Raw genomic sequence first — 13,191 nt, 5'->3', positions numbered from 1 at the left:
GATAAGCCTTGGGAGCCAGGCGGCGACGGGCCCCATGGGAGACGGCAGGGGGCAGCAGTCGGGCAGCCTCGGGGGCCCATCAGGGCTTTGCAGACTTGACCCTCAGCTTGGAGACCATCAGCCGTGCAGTGTGGACCCGTTTGTTCTCTGGGTCTGGGGACCAGGGACTGCCCCCCTGACCACTGCCTGCCGTGGGGAGCCTGGCTGGGGAGGGAGGAGAGAGGACCCTTTCCGGTGGTGCTTCTGAGTCTGAATCGTGGCTCTTGCAGATTCCGACCGGGCTGTGGGATGGATTTGGAACATCACTGCTCTTTCTCTCAGGTGTTTCTCTTTCCTTACTCACAGCCTCCTGAAACGAGAGAGATCAGAGCGGCGGAGATAGCGCGGCCTTTCCCCCTGGAAAGAGCCGGCGGGAGGGAAATGCTGACAGTTCTCTGCCGAACCCTTTCCCTAATGGCTTAGAATTCCTGCTTTCATTTTCCCTTCTCTCCTGGAGTCTGGGCCTGCGGAGAGCGGGTGGGAAGGCACAGCCCCGCCGTGGGGCTGGCAGGACGTCGGCCACCTGCCCCGTGACCTTCACGTGTCCCCACGTCGAGCCCGTGCTGAAACGCTGGGCGAAGACACGGCACCGTGGGCTGCAGGCTGGTCACGGCGCAGCCTGACGCCTCGCTGCAGACGTGCTTCGTGCCCCCGATCGTGTTGGGTCCTCCGGGAGCCTTTGGCAGGCAGTGGAGGACCTCGGGGCTCGGAGAGGTTGCCAGGTCTACCCAGAGCCACGTCTGGAGGCAGCGTTGAGCCCGGTGCCCCCACTTCCGTCTCTTGTGATCCCGTGTTGCCTGGTGTGGCTCCTGAGTGGCTCCCGTCCCTGGGTCCCTGTTCCATCAGCCACGCCTGTGACGCTTCTGGTCCTGAGCTTATGTCACTCTGGCTTGGGGAGGCATCCGGGACCTCTGGGGTCTCCTGTGTTGTCTGTGTGTCCTTTTAGCCCCGTGCCTGGCCACCAGAATGTCCCATCTTGACTGCCACAGTCCTGGCTTTGCGGGGCCTCCACAGTCACCCTGCGACTTCAGTCTCTTGCGGTTGCCTGTCTGTCCTTGACCAGCTCAGCTGCCACTTGCTCCTTCTCCGGGAGCTGCACCCCCCCCCCCCCCCGAGAGCGCTGGCTGTCTTCTGGCTGCCGCTGTCGCTGGGCTCTCCCTCCCTCTGCGACCGAGATCTCAGGCCGGCGGCTGCTGCTTCCGAGCTGGAGGTGCCGAGCGGGGTGCCCGTCTTACCAGCCCCTCGAGGCTGCGGAGGGTGGCTTGTCTTAAGCTGAGGCCCCAACCTTCAGCCAGGACCGGGAAGGAAACGCACCCGCGGGCTTTGTGGGTTCTTTCTCACGCTGGTGCCCCCGAGAGAGCCCGGGGCTCCCGGCTGCCTCGGAAGGTGCGCCGGTGTGTCCGGCATAGTGGGCTTTGCGGTCCAGCATCCGGTGTGAGCTGTGGCTCCGTCCGTCACAAACGGGTCACGCTGGACAAGGCACTTAACATCTGGTCCCCACTCTGCTCATCTGTTGAAAATAACAGGGCTGAGTACTTCCCGCCGGGGTGTTGCGGGACGTCGGTGAGAGAGATGTCATGGGCTTAGCACAGGGCCCCGCAGAGGTGAATGGCACCCCAGTCAGTGGTAGGTAATGTTATTTAATCCCAGAAATAACTGGTGACCATTGAAGGTGACAGGTGAATGGCTCTGGCCATTAGTTTGTCTACAAAACATGACCGCGTGGTACCTGTTTGGCACCGTAGGCGTTGCCATGCGTGATCTCATCTGATAGGCGGTCACTGCGGGCTGGTGGTCTCCTCTCCATAGCTCAGAGGAGCAGCCTCGGGGAGGGGGGTCTGGGCCAGACCTCACCAGTAGGGGGCGTCAGCTCTTGCAGAAAAGCTCCCGCTTGGCCCTGAATCTGATGGTCTGTGGCCCGTTTGCTCAGCCCCTCCAGCCAGGACCCCCGGGCAGCGTGGGGATGACCCTGCCTTCCAGGGCCTTCCGGATCCAGCTTTCTCCTGCCGCCTGTTCTGTGTCCGCCTGTGACTTGGTTCTGTCTGCTGGGCTGCGGGAGGAAGGGCCCATCTCAAGTCTGCTGACCGTTGTTACCAAGCAACAGCGCAGTTTGAAGCAACCCGGCGGGAGAGGCAGGGAGAGGAGAACTGGGGTTGTAGACCCCAGGGCTGGCAGTGCCTCCTGCTCCCCTGTTCACTGCTGGCCGAAGGAGAGGGTATGCGTCTGGGGCGTGAAGGGAACCACTGAGGGACCTGCAGGCGGGAAATGGGCTCCTGAGTTTCGGGTGCAGCCCACGGCTCCTCCCTGGACTGGCTGGCCCGTGGGCTGTGCGGGAGGGCGGGGCAGCCTCACCGTCCACACTGCAGGGCCGGCTGCCAGCTCCTGGCCTCCCTCCACGCCCCTCATCTGAATAAAATGACGTCTGGATACTTCCATTGGGAAACCATGAAGAAGCGAGTTGTGCCTTAAAGGGAGGGGTGTGGGGACACTGGTCTGGCTGCTTCTGGTTTGGGGAGCTCCACGGGGTGCCAGGCGTTGCCTCAGGAGCCTGGCTGCAGCGCTGTGGCTGGGGAGCCCTTCCCCCGGGGCACAGCCCTTCTGTCCCCTCAGCCACGCTCACTAGCGTCGGCTCCAGGGTGACAGCATCACACAGTTCGCACCCTGTGCTCAAGCTTTATTTCTCAGCAAATCAACAGAAGCAGCAGATCACCGTTTAGGTTCTTAAAGCCACTTCGCTCGATTTTTGGTGCCGCTTTTGATTGTAAAACCCAGGATGTGTTCTGATGTTGTGAGAGGTGCGGTTTCTTTGCAGGTGACGTTTTTTTACCAAGCGAACAAACAGCTGAAGTAAAATACAGATTCATATCTGTGTACCTCTTGATAAGATGTTAACAGAAGAATTCAGATCTAGATGGCCGGGTTTTTTGCAAATTCTCCTTTAGAACGTGGGGAGCTAAGTCACATGACTCAAAAGTACCTTCTGACGAACATTCACCTGCGTGAAGTTCTGGGCTCTGGAGTTTTGAGTTGAGTCATGATGGACCGTGCTGTGCGGTTTGTCTGATCCCAGGTCACTGAAGGTAGAGGGCATTCAGTTCCCTCTGGCCTCCTTCCGGTGCTACCCCCAATGCACGGGTGAACCCCTCCCCACCCGGGGCGCTGACGTGTTGCTGTTGGGTGCTCGGGTTCCCGCTGCACCCCACGCACCACCGAGATCTCCCTCGGGCCTGTGAGAGGGGCCCCAGGGGGCCGGCGGGAGCAGCAGGGCCCTGAAGTGAAGGATGGAATGAAGTCCCCCCTTCCCAGCAGAGTAAAGGAATTGGCAGAGGGGGTGCCCTGTGGCAGGGAGGAGCGAGCCACGGACCGGAGAGCCAGGGCCATGGGAAGAGAAGACGGATCCGAGCCCTGGACGAAACCAGCGCCTCTCAACCTTTTTACCCCACGGCGTGTGGAAACGAGTTACTGGGATTCTGGGCACCCCAAACATAATGTGTTTGCCGATCTGACAGAAAAGTCGGTGTGATTCTGGTTCGTCCACACGGACGGCTGGGGTTGGGTTGGCGGTGGTGGTTCTGTAGCTTGACGGTCTCGGGGAGGCGAGGTCAGGGCCCCTGACAGCGAAGCTGTGGCACGTTGTGGAAATGCTCGCGGCTCACTGGTTGAAAACCGCTGCGATGGACAATACCGTGTACACATTCCCAGCAGAGTACTGTCACTACGTGTGAGAGACAGTACCAGTAAACGTCACCGACGAGTTCCCTGGGCCGCCTGCCGGGTGTCCCGGAGACGGAGCGGACTGTGCCTGCGCAGCCGTCGCTGCCTGTCGGGCTTCCGAGCTGGAAGGAGGTGGCACGTCTTCCCCTAGGGGTGGATGGGTCTCGTTTCGTGTAATGTCCTAAAGGGGAGTCCGAGCTCCCATGTAATCTTACGGTCTTTCTGCTATGAAAAGTGTTCATTTTGCCTTTGGCGTATTTGCTTGACTTAGCCACTTTGAATAAGGAAGGGAAACACACCCAAGAAAACCCCCTTGAACTCGTATTTTTTGCTGCATTTGTAAGATCTGATTGCGAAGTGGGGGTGAGGATGTTCAGAAGCCCGTGGGAGAATTTCTGTGCCTTCAGAACATGGTGCCTGTTCTCATGTGATGAGCTTTGAAAACACTTTGTGAAAACGCGAGTCAGTTTTTGTAATTGTACAGATAGTCAACGATTTTGAATGCTGATTGCATCACTGAATTTCTTACATCCAAAAAATGTATTCATGTGTGCCACTTTTCCTACCTGGAGACTGTTTCACGCAATAAAGATTGTGCTCTTTTTACTAGCTTATTTCAAAGAGGAAGAATTTTGCTGATAATTAAGCTGTTTTCCTCCTAAAACATCACAAAACAATCCTTTGTTTTGCTTTCTTCCCTTTCTTTAATAAATGATAGCATTGTGATCTTTAATAAAGCTTGTGTTGTCTCTTATTCTTGTTTGTTTTCCCAGGAGTCACTACACCAAGTGAAGATCATGTGACTATAAGGAAAGACCACGATTTCACTAGGAGTCCTTTGTGGGTAGCGCACGTTATAGGCACTGACAGATTTTTTTGAACTGAATTGATATGTAGTCCTCGTTTTCAGACGACTTCGGGATTAACATGGGTCTAAGGAGTTTTGAAGGTTTTTGAAAGTTAAGACATTTCAGGTGTTTTTGAGGGATATTCCTGCACACCTAGATTGTTGACTCACGTTGGGTAAACTAGGATTGTCAGGTTAATTAGCATAAAGTTTGTAGTTTTTAAAAATTCTTTTCATGCCTCTAGGATTCTTACATCACAGATACTGGTACTGTGTGTCTCCTCTCTTTATTTTGATTAGTCTAGCTTGAGGTTGATGAGTTTTGTTGTTTCAAAGGAAACTCAGTGAAAAAGATTTGGACAGACACTTAACAAAAGAAGATAATGTGCATGGTCAACAAACACATCTAATAGTGTCTTGTGTGAAGATTGAAAACCAGGTAAAACTCAATTCTAGACTTTATTTATTTTTTATCCTCACCCGAGGACATTTTTCCATTTTTTGTACAGACAGAGTGGGAGGGAGAGAGAGAGAGGGAAACATCGACGTGAAGGGACACATCGAGTGGCTGCCACCCGCACGACCAACCAGGGCCGGGGACAAACTGCAACCAAGGTACATGCCCTTAGCGGGAACCGAACCCTGGTCTCTCTGGACCGCAGGCGGGCGCTCTAACCGCTGAGCCAAACCGGCCAGGGCTCAATTCTAGACTTTAAAGATGCATTCTTAGGTGGTAAAATTATATTGACAAGCAAGGAAATTATTTGCATTACAATTAGGATAGTGATGACTGAGAGGGACGGAGAGGTTAGTGATTGGGAAGGGACACTGTGCAGTGGGGACTCTGAGTGCTGGTCACATCCTATTTCTTGATCAAGTGGAATTTACAAGGTGTTCCCTCTGATAATCCTCTCACTGTATGTTTTGTGTGTGTATGTGTACTTTTGTGATGTATTACATTTTACAGTAAAAAATACCCACTTTGGTTTCATTTCTTTTTAGTATTGGTTATCTGTTTTTTATTTAATTTATTTTCTTACCTTTATTATTTCTTTTCTTATACTTATTTTGCATTTAACTTACTCTTCTAGCTTTTTTTTTTTTTTTTTTTTTAAATCCTCACCCGAGGACATTTTTCTATTTTTTGTACAGATAGAGTGGGAGGAAGAGAGAGAGAGAGAGAAACATCGACGTGAAAGGGACACATCGAGTGGCTGCCACCCGCACGACCAACCAGGGCCGGGGGCTGGGGACAAACTGCAACTGAGGTACGCGCCCTTAGCAGGAACTGAACCAGGGTCTCTCCGGACCGCAGGCCAATGCTCTAACCGCTGAGCCAAACCGGCCAGGGCTCTTCTAGCTTTTTAAGGTGGGAGTTTAAATGCTTGATTTTAGCTCTTTTCATCTTTTCTAATATAATACTATAAATTTCCCTCTAAGCACTGCTGTAGCTGCACCTCACAAATTCTGATATGTTGTGTTTCATTTAAATTCAGTTTAAAATATTTTCTCTTTGCCCTGTGATTTTTTTGTTTGACCCACTGATTACTTGGAAGTGTGTTTAAGTGTCAAACACTTGGAAATTTTCTGAATAGTATTGATTTATAGTTTAATTGTATTGTAGTCAGAGAACATACTCTAAATGATTTTAATCCTTTCACATTTATTGGGCCTTGTATTATGGCCCAGCATACAGTCTGTCTTGCTGGGTGTTCCATGTGTATTTGTTGGGTGGAGTATTTTATAGATACCAAATTAGGTCAGATTGTCTGATAGTGTTGTTCAAGTTCTAACCTTACTGATTTTATCTACATCTATAAATTATTGAGAGAGAGGCGTTAATTATAATTTGGATTTAACTATCCTTTTCATTCAGTTTTTTGTGACTTTTTAAAAAAATGTTTTTATTATTTTAGAGAGAGGAAGGGAGAGAGAGAAACATCGATGTGAGAGAGAGAGAGACATCAATTGACTGCCTCCTGCACACCCCCTACTAGGGATTGAGCCTGCAACCTGGGCACGTACCCTGACCCGGAATTGAACCGGGACCTCTCAGTCCATGGGACAGTGCTTATAAAGTCCACTGAGCCGCACCAGCTGGGCACAACTTGTTTGTGTTAAACATTTTGAAAAACAAAACACACAGACAAAATAAGGAACAATCAGAAATGCAGAGCGCAGTGAATCGTTGCAGAGGGAGGGTATAACCGCCACCCTGGTCAAGAAGCAGTGCCCGCTCCTGGAAGTCGCCTGGGTGCCCGTGCAGTTACTAGTCCCTGTGTCTGTTCTCCACAGAGGTCACCGCCACCCTGGTCGTGCAGGGGCACTGCTGATGTCTTCAGAATGCTCTTCCTCGTTTCGTTGAGATTTAATTGACATATAGCCCTGTATAAGGTGTCGAGTGTAGTGAGTTACCTATATTGCAAAACAATCACCACAATATGTTTAGCTAACATCTATGATTTCAGACAGATTTTAAAAATGTGGGCCCCCTGCACCCCCCCCCCCCATGATGAGAAAAGCTGTGATAGGGCTGAAAACAGTTCACAAAACCCCAGGGCCTCTGGAGAGGGTCAGGGTAGGAGGCTGCACGCCTTCCGGATGGAAAAACGAAGCCAGCGGACGGGCCGTCACCGAATGCGATGGTGGAGGCAGAGGGAGTCTGAGAGCAGCCCAGGCTGCTGCCACCACCGAGTCCCAGACAGGAGCAGTGTCTTGTCTTTTTTTTTTTTTGATCCTCACCAGAGGACATTTTTCCATTTTTGTTCAGGTAGAGTGGGAGGGGGAGAGAGGAAGGGAGAGAGAGAGAGAAACATCGACGTGAAGAGACACATCGAGTGGCTGCCACCCGCATGACCAACCAGGGCCGGGGACAAACTGCAACCGAAGTACGTGCCCTTAGCGGGAACCGAACCCGGGTCTCTCCGGACCGCAGGCCGACGCTCTAACCACTGAGCCAAACCAGCCAGGGCGGGAGCAGTGTCTTGAAGAGCGGAGGAGGCCCCTTAGCTTCACGTGATGTGACGGCAGGGGAGTCCATGTGACGTGTCTGCTGCTGCGAGGCCACGACAGTCTGCGTGAGAACCAGCGCGGGCTGGGGTGATGGCGGGGTCTGTTCCTTCCTCTCTGTATGTCTTAGCACTTTCCACACTAGCCCCTTCACTGTAGCCAGAGGGACCCCTTACAAATGTGTTTTCCATTGCTTTTGGGACCATGTTACATCCTTAAATTGCACGGTCCCGTGTGGCCTCTGCCTGCGTCTTCATCTCCCTCCTGCGGTCACTCGTGTCTGTTCTGGCCGTGCGCTCTTGCCTTGGGGTCTTTGCAAGACCTGCCTCTGTGTCTCCTCCTCCCGCTCAGGCCTCAGAGCCCCCCCCTCCCCCCACCACGAGAGGAGAAGCAGCGCCCAGTGAATTTGCCGAGTGAATGAAAGTGTGAACAGGAGGAGTCACAATGGCAGGCTGACTGTCCTGCAGACCTGGTTTGCGGGTCCCCACACAACAGTTAAAATGTCTTGGGCGGGCATGTGCCTCTTCATTTCTCCGGTCTCCGAGTGCCCAGCCTTGCGCGTCCGGTCCCCCGGTTTCGAGGCTGGGGACGTGGTTGGTGTGCGGTGGGGACCTGGGAAGTCAAGGATCTTTGAACTCCGTCCGCCTAGAGGACAGTCCTATTCCTCCCCAGTGCGGTTCCTTCTCGTCATCGTCAGAGAGGTGATGGAGGTTTGGGGTGACACCCTCATTGTCACCTGGAAACTCAGGGCAGAGTCCACTCAGCAGCAGTGATGCTGCTGGTGGAAAATCACCGCTGTTGGGGGGTCTGACACACAGTGGGTTGCCGGGGCTTTGCACAGTCTGACCCTCCAGACGCGGGAGGGGTGGGCTGTCGGCGCGGGAGGGTGTCTGCCGAAGCTCTTAGGACCTTGTTGGAACTGACCCCCAGACACTAATGAAAGAGGAACCCTCCCCAATTGCCCGGAGCTAGTAATCCCAAGGCCGCAGTTGGTGATTAAAAAGGAAAAGGCCAAGCAGCTGTCCTTTTGTTCAGGTTAATTATGACGGAGAAACTGGGTGAGTGTTAATTTCCTGGGGGCGATTTCCTGGGGGCACTGGAGGCGCGTGGGGGGGCGCAGGTGTCGGGTTTCGGCGGGGACTGAGTGTGCAGACGGGATCCTGCCTGGGCGCCCTGAGCGCGCTGGTCACTGGCCGGGCAGCTCAGGTTGCGGGGCTGTCAGGTTCTGCCCTTTGAGTCTGAGCTTCGGCCGCTGTGCACCAGGGGACACGGCAGGGCTATCAGGTGTCCGCTGAGCCACACGCCTTAATTAATACCCCCACCTACCCCCAAATCGAAGCCACAGGGCAGCTGCTGGACCTGTAAGATAAAACTTCATCATGTCTCCAGGCAGAAGAACATGGAGTCCCCTAATCCCTTCGGCTGCGGTCAAGGCCAGAGGCCCCAGAGCAGGGCACCAGCTTCCCCAGTTCCCAGTATTCAAGGTGGGGTCCAGGGGTGTTCACAGACAGCCTGTGAATGGCAGACTGTTCTTGGGAGTTGATGCTCCTGCTTACAGTGAACGTGGATGCAGGCCACCGCTCCCAGCTCCTGTGCGTTCTCTGTCCTGGAGGAGTGGTCCTGCCACCTGCCCATCCTTCCAGCCAGAGGCCCGAGCATCGGCACAGACACCCCTACAGCCACACCCAGAGGCGCCCGAGCCCTGGGGATCCACCTTCCGAAGAGCTCTGGCGGCTGCCCCTCTGCCTCCCCACGGGGCCTGCCTGCTCACCCTCCCACCCCGCCCCGCCCTAAACCCCATCTCCTCGGGTTGTCTACTTGCTTAGAACGACGCGCTCCTGTACTTGCCCGGGGCGGCCTGTGCTGGTCCACACTCACCTTCGTACCGCCCTTGTGGTGCTCCTGTCTCATCGCTGGTGCTTTGCTCGCACTCTAACTTCAATATTTCACATTTAGTTTTACTTCTGTTGTTGTTAACCCTCACCCAAGGGTATTTTTCCATTGATTTTTTTAGGTAGAGTGGAAGGGAGGGATGGAGGGAGAGAGAGACACACACAGAGAGAGAAAGAGTGAGTGAGAGAGAAAGGGAGAGAGAGAGAGAAACATTGATGTGAGAGAGGCACATTGATTGGCTGCCTCCCGCACATGCCCAGACTGACCTGGGCCGGGGATCAAACCTGCAACCCAGGTACATGCCCTTGACCAGGAATCAAACCTGAGACCCTTTGGTCTGTGGGTCTACACCCTAACCACTGGGCCAAATCAGCCAGGGCTGGCTTTACTTTTTCCTAGTCCTGTTCACTGTGCCCTGGGAGACACGGGTTTCATGTGCCAGGTCTGTTTCTCCGGCGTCATGACCACGGTGTTGGTCCCTGGGCACCCAGCAGTGCTCGCTTGTGGGAAATACTGAATGTCCAAACCCTGCTACATTTCCTCCCGCCCTGTACCTTGGGATGAAGTCATCCGTGTTCCTGGAACACTCAGTGTCTTCCTGCCTCCGACCCTGTCACTGAACATTCTCTCGTCCTGGAATGCAGTCCGTTCTGTGCCCAAGGCAAACTTCTGCCCCTTCCAAACTCAGGTGTCCCCCACTCTGCACAGGTGTCCCCTGCTCCACACAGGTGTCTGTCCCCCACTCCACACAGGTGTCCTCCGCTCCGCACAGGTGTCCTCCACTCCGCACAGGTGTCCCTCACTCCGCACAGGTGTCCCCTGCTCCATTCCCCGCTCCACACAGGTGTCCCCCCACTCCACACAGGTGTCCTCCACTCTGCACAGGTGTCCTCTGCACAGGTGTCTCCCCGTTCTGCACAGGTGTCCCTCCACTCCGCACAGGTGTCCCCCACTCTGCACAGGTGTCCCCTGCTTTGTCCCCCGCTCCACACAGGTGTCCCTCGCTCTGCACAGTGTCCCCTGCTCCGCACAGGTGTCCCTGGCTCTCCCTCTCCTTCGGCGAGGTCCCTTCCAAACGTCCTCTGCAGCTCACTCGTCGGTTTCTCCCTCCTGGGGTCAGACGTACCAGTGCAGAGCAGGCACTCTGTATGTCCTATGGGTTGGGTGAATGCCCGATCGATGCCAGGGAAGCACACGCCCATCCTGGTCCTATTCCTAGAGCCGGAGGATAAGGGAGAACTCGGGTTTCGGCTCCCCGTGACAGGTGAAGCGACAGGAACATGATGTTGATCAGTTAATTGCCCAGGACACAGGCTATGCGTGGCCTTTCTACTCTGGCTCGATGCCCATGGACTAGTGACTTACCCAGCTTTCTGAGCTTCAGCTGGCTCACCTACAGATGGTTGTGCTCACAGCACTGACCCTACAGGACCCTGTGAGGGCGAAAAGAGATGATGCGTAGGAAGTGCCTAGCACATTTTGTGCTCCTCAGTTAGCACTACTTAAAAAAATTTTTTTTATTGATTTTAGAGAGAGGAAGGGAGAGGGAGAGAGAGAGAGAAACATCGATGAGAGAGAACATCAATTGGCCGCCTCCTGCACGCCCCCCATTGGGGATCTGGCCCACAACCTGGGCATGTGCCCTGACCAGGACTCAAACTGGCAACCTCTTGGTGCACGGTCGACGCTCAACCACTGAGCTACAGTGGCCGGGTAGTGAGCACTACTTTTAAAAACACAGTGTAAGAAAACAATTATGACTGCTCCCAAGTATTTATTATTCATAATTTTTATCTAATTGTTAAAACGATAAAATACAGATAAATAGTAAATATATAAGACCAGAAGATTGGGTAAATGAAACATGACCTGTTCATGAGATAGAATAATTTACAAACAGTAAAGTAATAATGTGGAACATTATTTGATAACATGCGGAAATGATCTGTGTACATTGTTAAATTAAAAATTTAGCCAGTTGGTGTGGCTCAGTGGATTGAGCATGTCCCATGGACTGAGAGGTCCCAGTTGGATTCCTGGTCAGGACACATGCCCTGGTTGCGGGCTCGATCCCCAGCAGGGGGCGTGCAGGAGGCAGCCAATTGATGTATCTCTCTTACATTGATGTTTCTCTCTCTCTCTCCCTTCCTCTCTCTCTAAAAAATCAATAAAAACATTTAAAAAATTAAATTACAAACTAATAAATCTTATTAGTGTTTTATTTACTCATATGATTAAAAACTTATAGGCCAAAAAAACAGTATTCATCTGTCCCTCTCCCCAGAGGCTATTCTCTCTCTCTCTCTCTCTCTCTCTCTCTCTCTCATTTAACATTTTTAAATTTTATTGATTACTTTTTAGAGAGAGAGAGAGAAACACTGATATGAGAGAGAAGCATCATTCAATTGCCTTCTGTATGCGCCCCAGCCAGGGATCAAACCCACAACTTGGGTATGTGTTCTGACCAGGAACTGAACCCGCCACCTTTTGGTGTACAGGATGATGCTCCAACTAACTGAGCCACCCGGCCAGGGCAGCCACTGCCCTCTCTTTATGCTGTGACAGCTGCCATTTCTCCCCAGACTGCTAGACCTTGTACGTCTACTGTTATCAGCTGATTTTTCCATGTTAGATGTAACAGACTGTCTTCCTACGCGAGGGGATGAGAACTTAGCACCCCCTTCTCCCTGCGGTACAAGCTCCCCTCCTCTCATCATCCTAAAATCATGAGTTTTGGTTAAATCCATTTTATATGTTTATAATTATATTTCTTTTTTAAAAAATATGTTTTTATTGATTTTTTTAAAGAGAGAGGAAGGGAGAGAGATAGAAACTTCAATGTGAGAGCAAAACATTGATTGGCTGCCACTTGCACACTCCCCACTGGGGATCGAGCCCACAACCTGGGCATGTGTCCTGACCGGGAATCAAACGGGGACCTCTAAGTCCACGGGACGGCGCTCAGTCCACTGAGCCACATCGGGGTGAATCCCCACGTTTCCGGGGAGGATGCCCCTGAAGCGTCCCTTTCTCTCCCACGACACCCGGCACAGACTGACGCCCGGGGGCCTGGCAGCACCTTCTCCTCGACCTCGCGTGGATCCGGGGGGCTGTGGGTGCCTCTCACTACAACGGAAAGTCGGAAGGTCAAAACAGAAGGAGAATAAAGGCAGAAAGGGCAGACAGTCAGGGCCAGGACGATACTTAAAACGCGCTCAGTGTGGTCCTCACGCCGGCCCCGTCAGTGACTCCTGACTCCGGGGACACACCCTCTCAGGTCCTCTCTCCTCTGAAAGTTGCTCTCGCTTCCTAACGCAGCGGCGGGGGCCGGCTGCCTGGCCCAGCGGCCTCTCGTCCTCTCGTCCTCTCGTCCTCGACGGCGGTGCCGCTGTCTGCATCGTCCGCGCAGATGAACTCCGGGAAGGTGCGGCCACCTGTGCTCCGTCTGCCACCGGGGCCTCTTTGTTGGGCCTCGGCACCTTGTAGGCACCGAGTGCATTTTAAGTATCGTCCTGGCCCTGACTGTCTGCCCTTTCTGCCTTTATTCTCCTTCTGTTTTGACCTTCTGACTTTCCGTTGTAGTGAGAGGCACCCAGAGAAGGTGCTGCCAGGCCCCCCGGGCGTCAGTCTGTGCCGGGTGTCGTGGGAGAGAAAGGGGCGCTTCAGTGGCATCACCCCCGGAAACGTGG

The sequence above is a fragment of the Molossus molossus genome, unplaced genomic scaffold (genome assembly GCF_014108415.1).
Source record: "Molossus molossus isolate mMolMol1 unplaced genomic scaffold, mMolMol1.p scaffold_m16_p_20, whole genome shotgun sequence".
Taxonomy (NCBI): domain Eukaryota; kingdom Metazoa; phylum Chordata; class Mammalia; order Chiroptera; family Molossidae; genus Molossus; species Molossus molossus.
The sequence above is the reverse complement of the archived record's forward strand: the minus strand, read 5'-3'. Positions refer to the sequence as shown.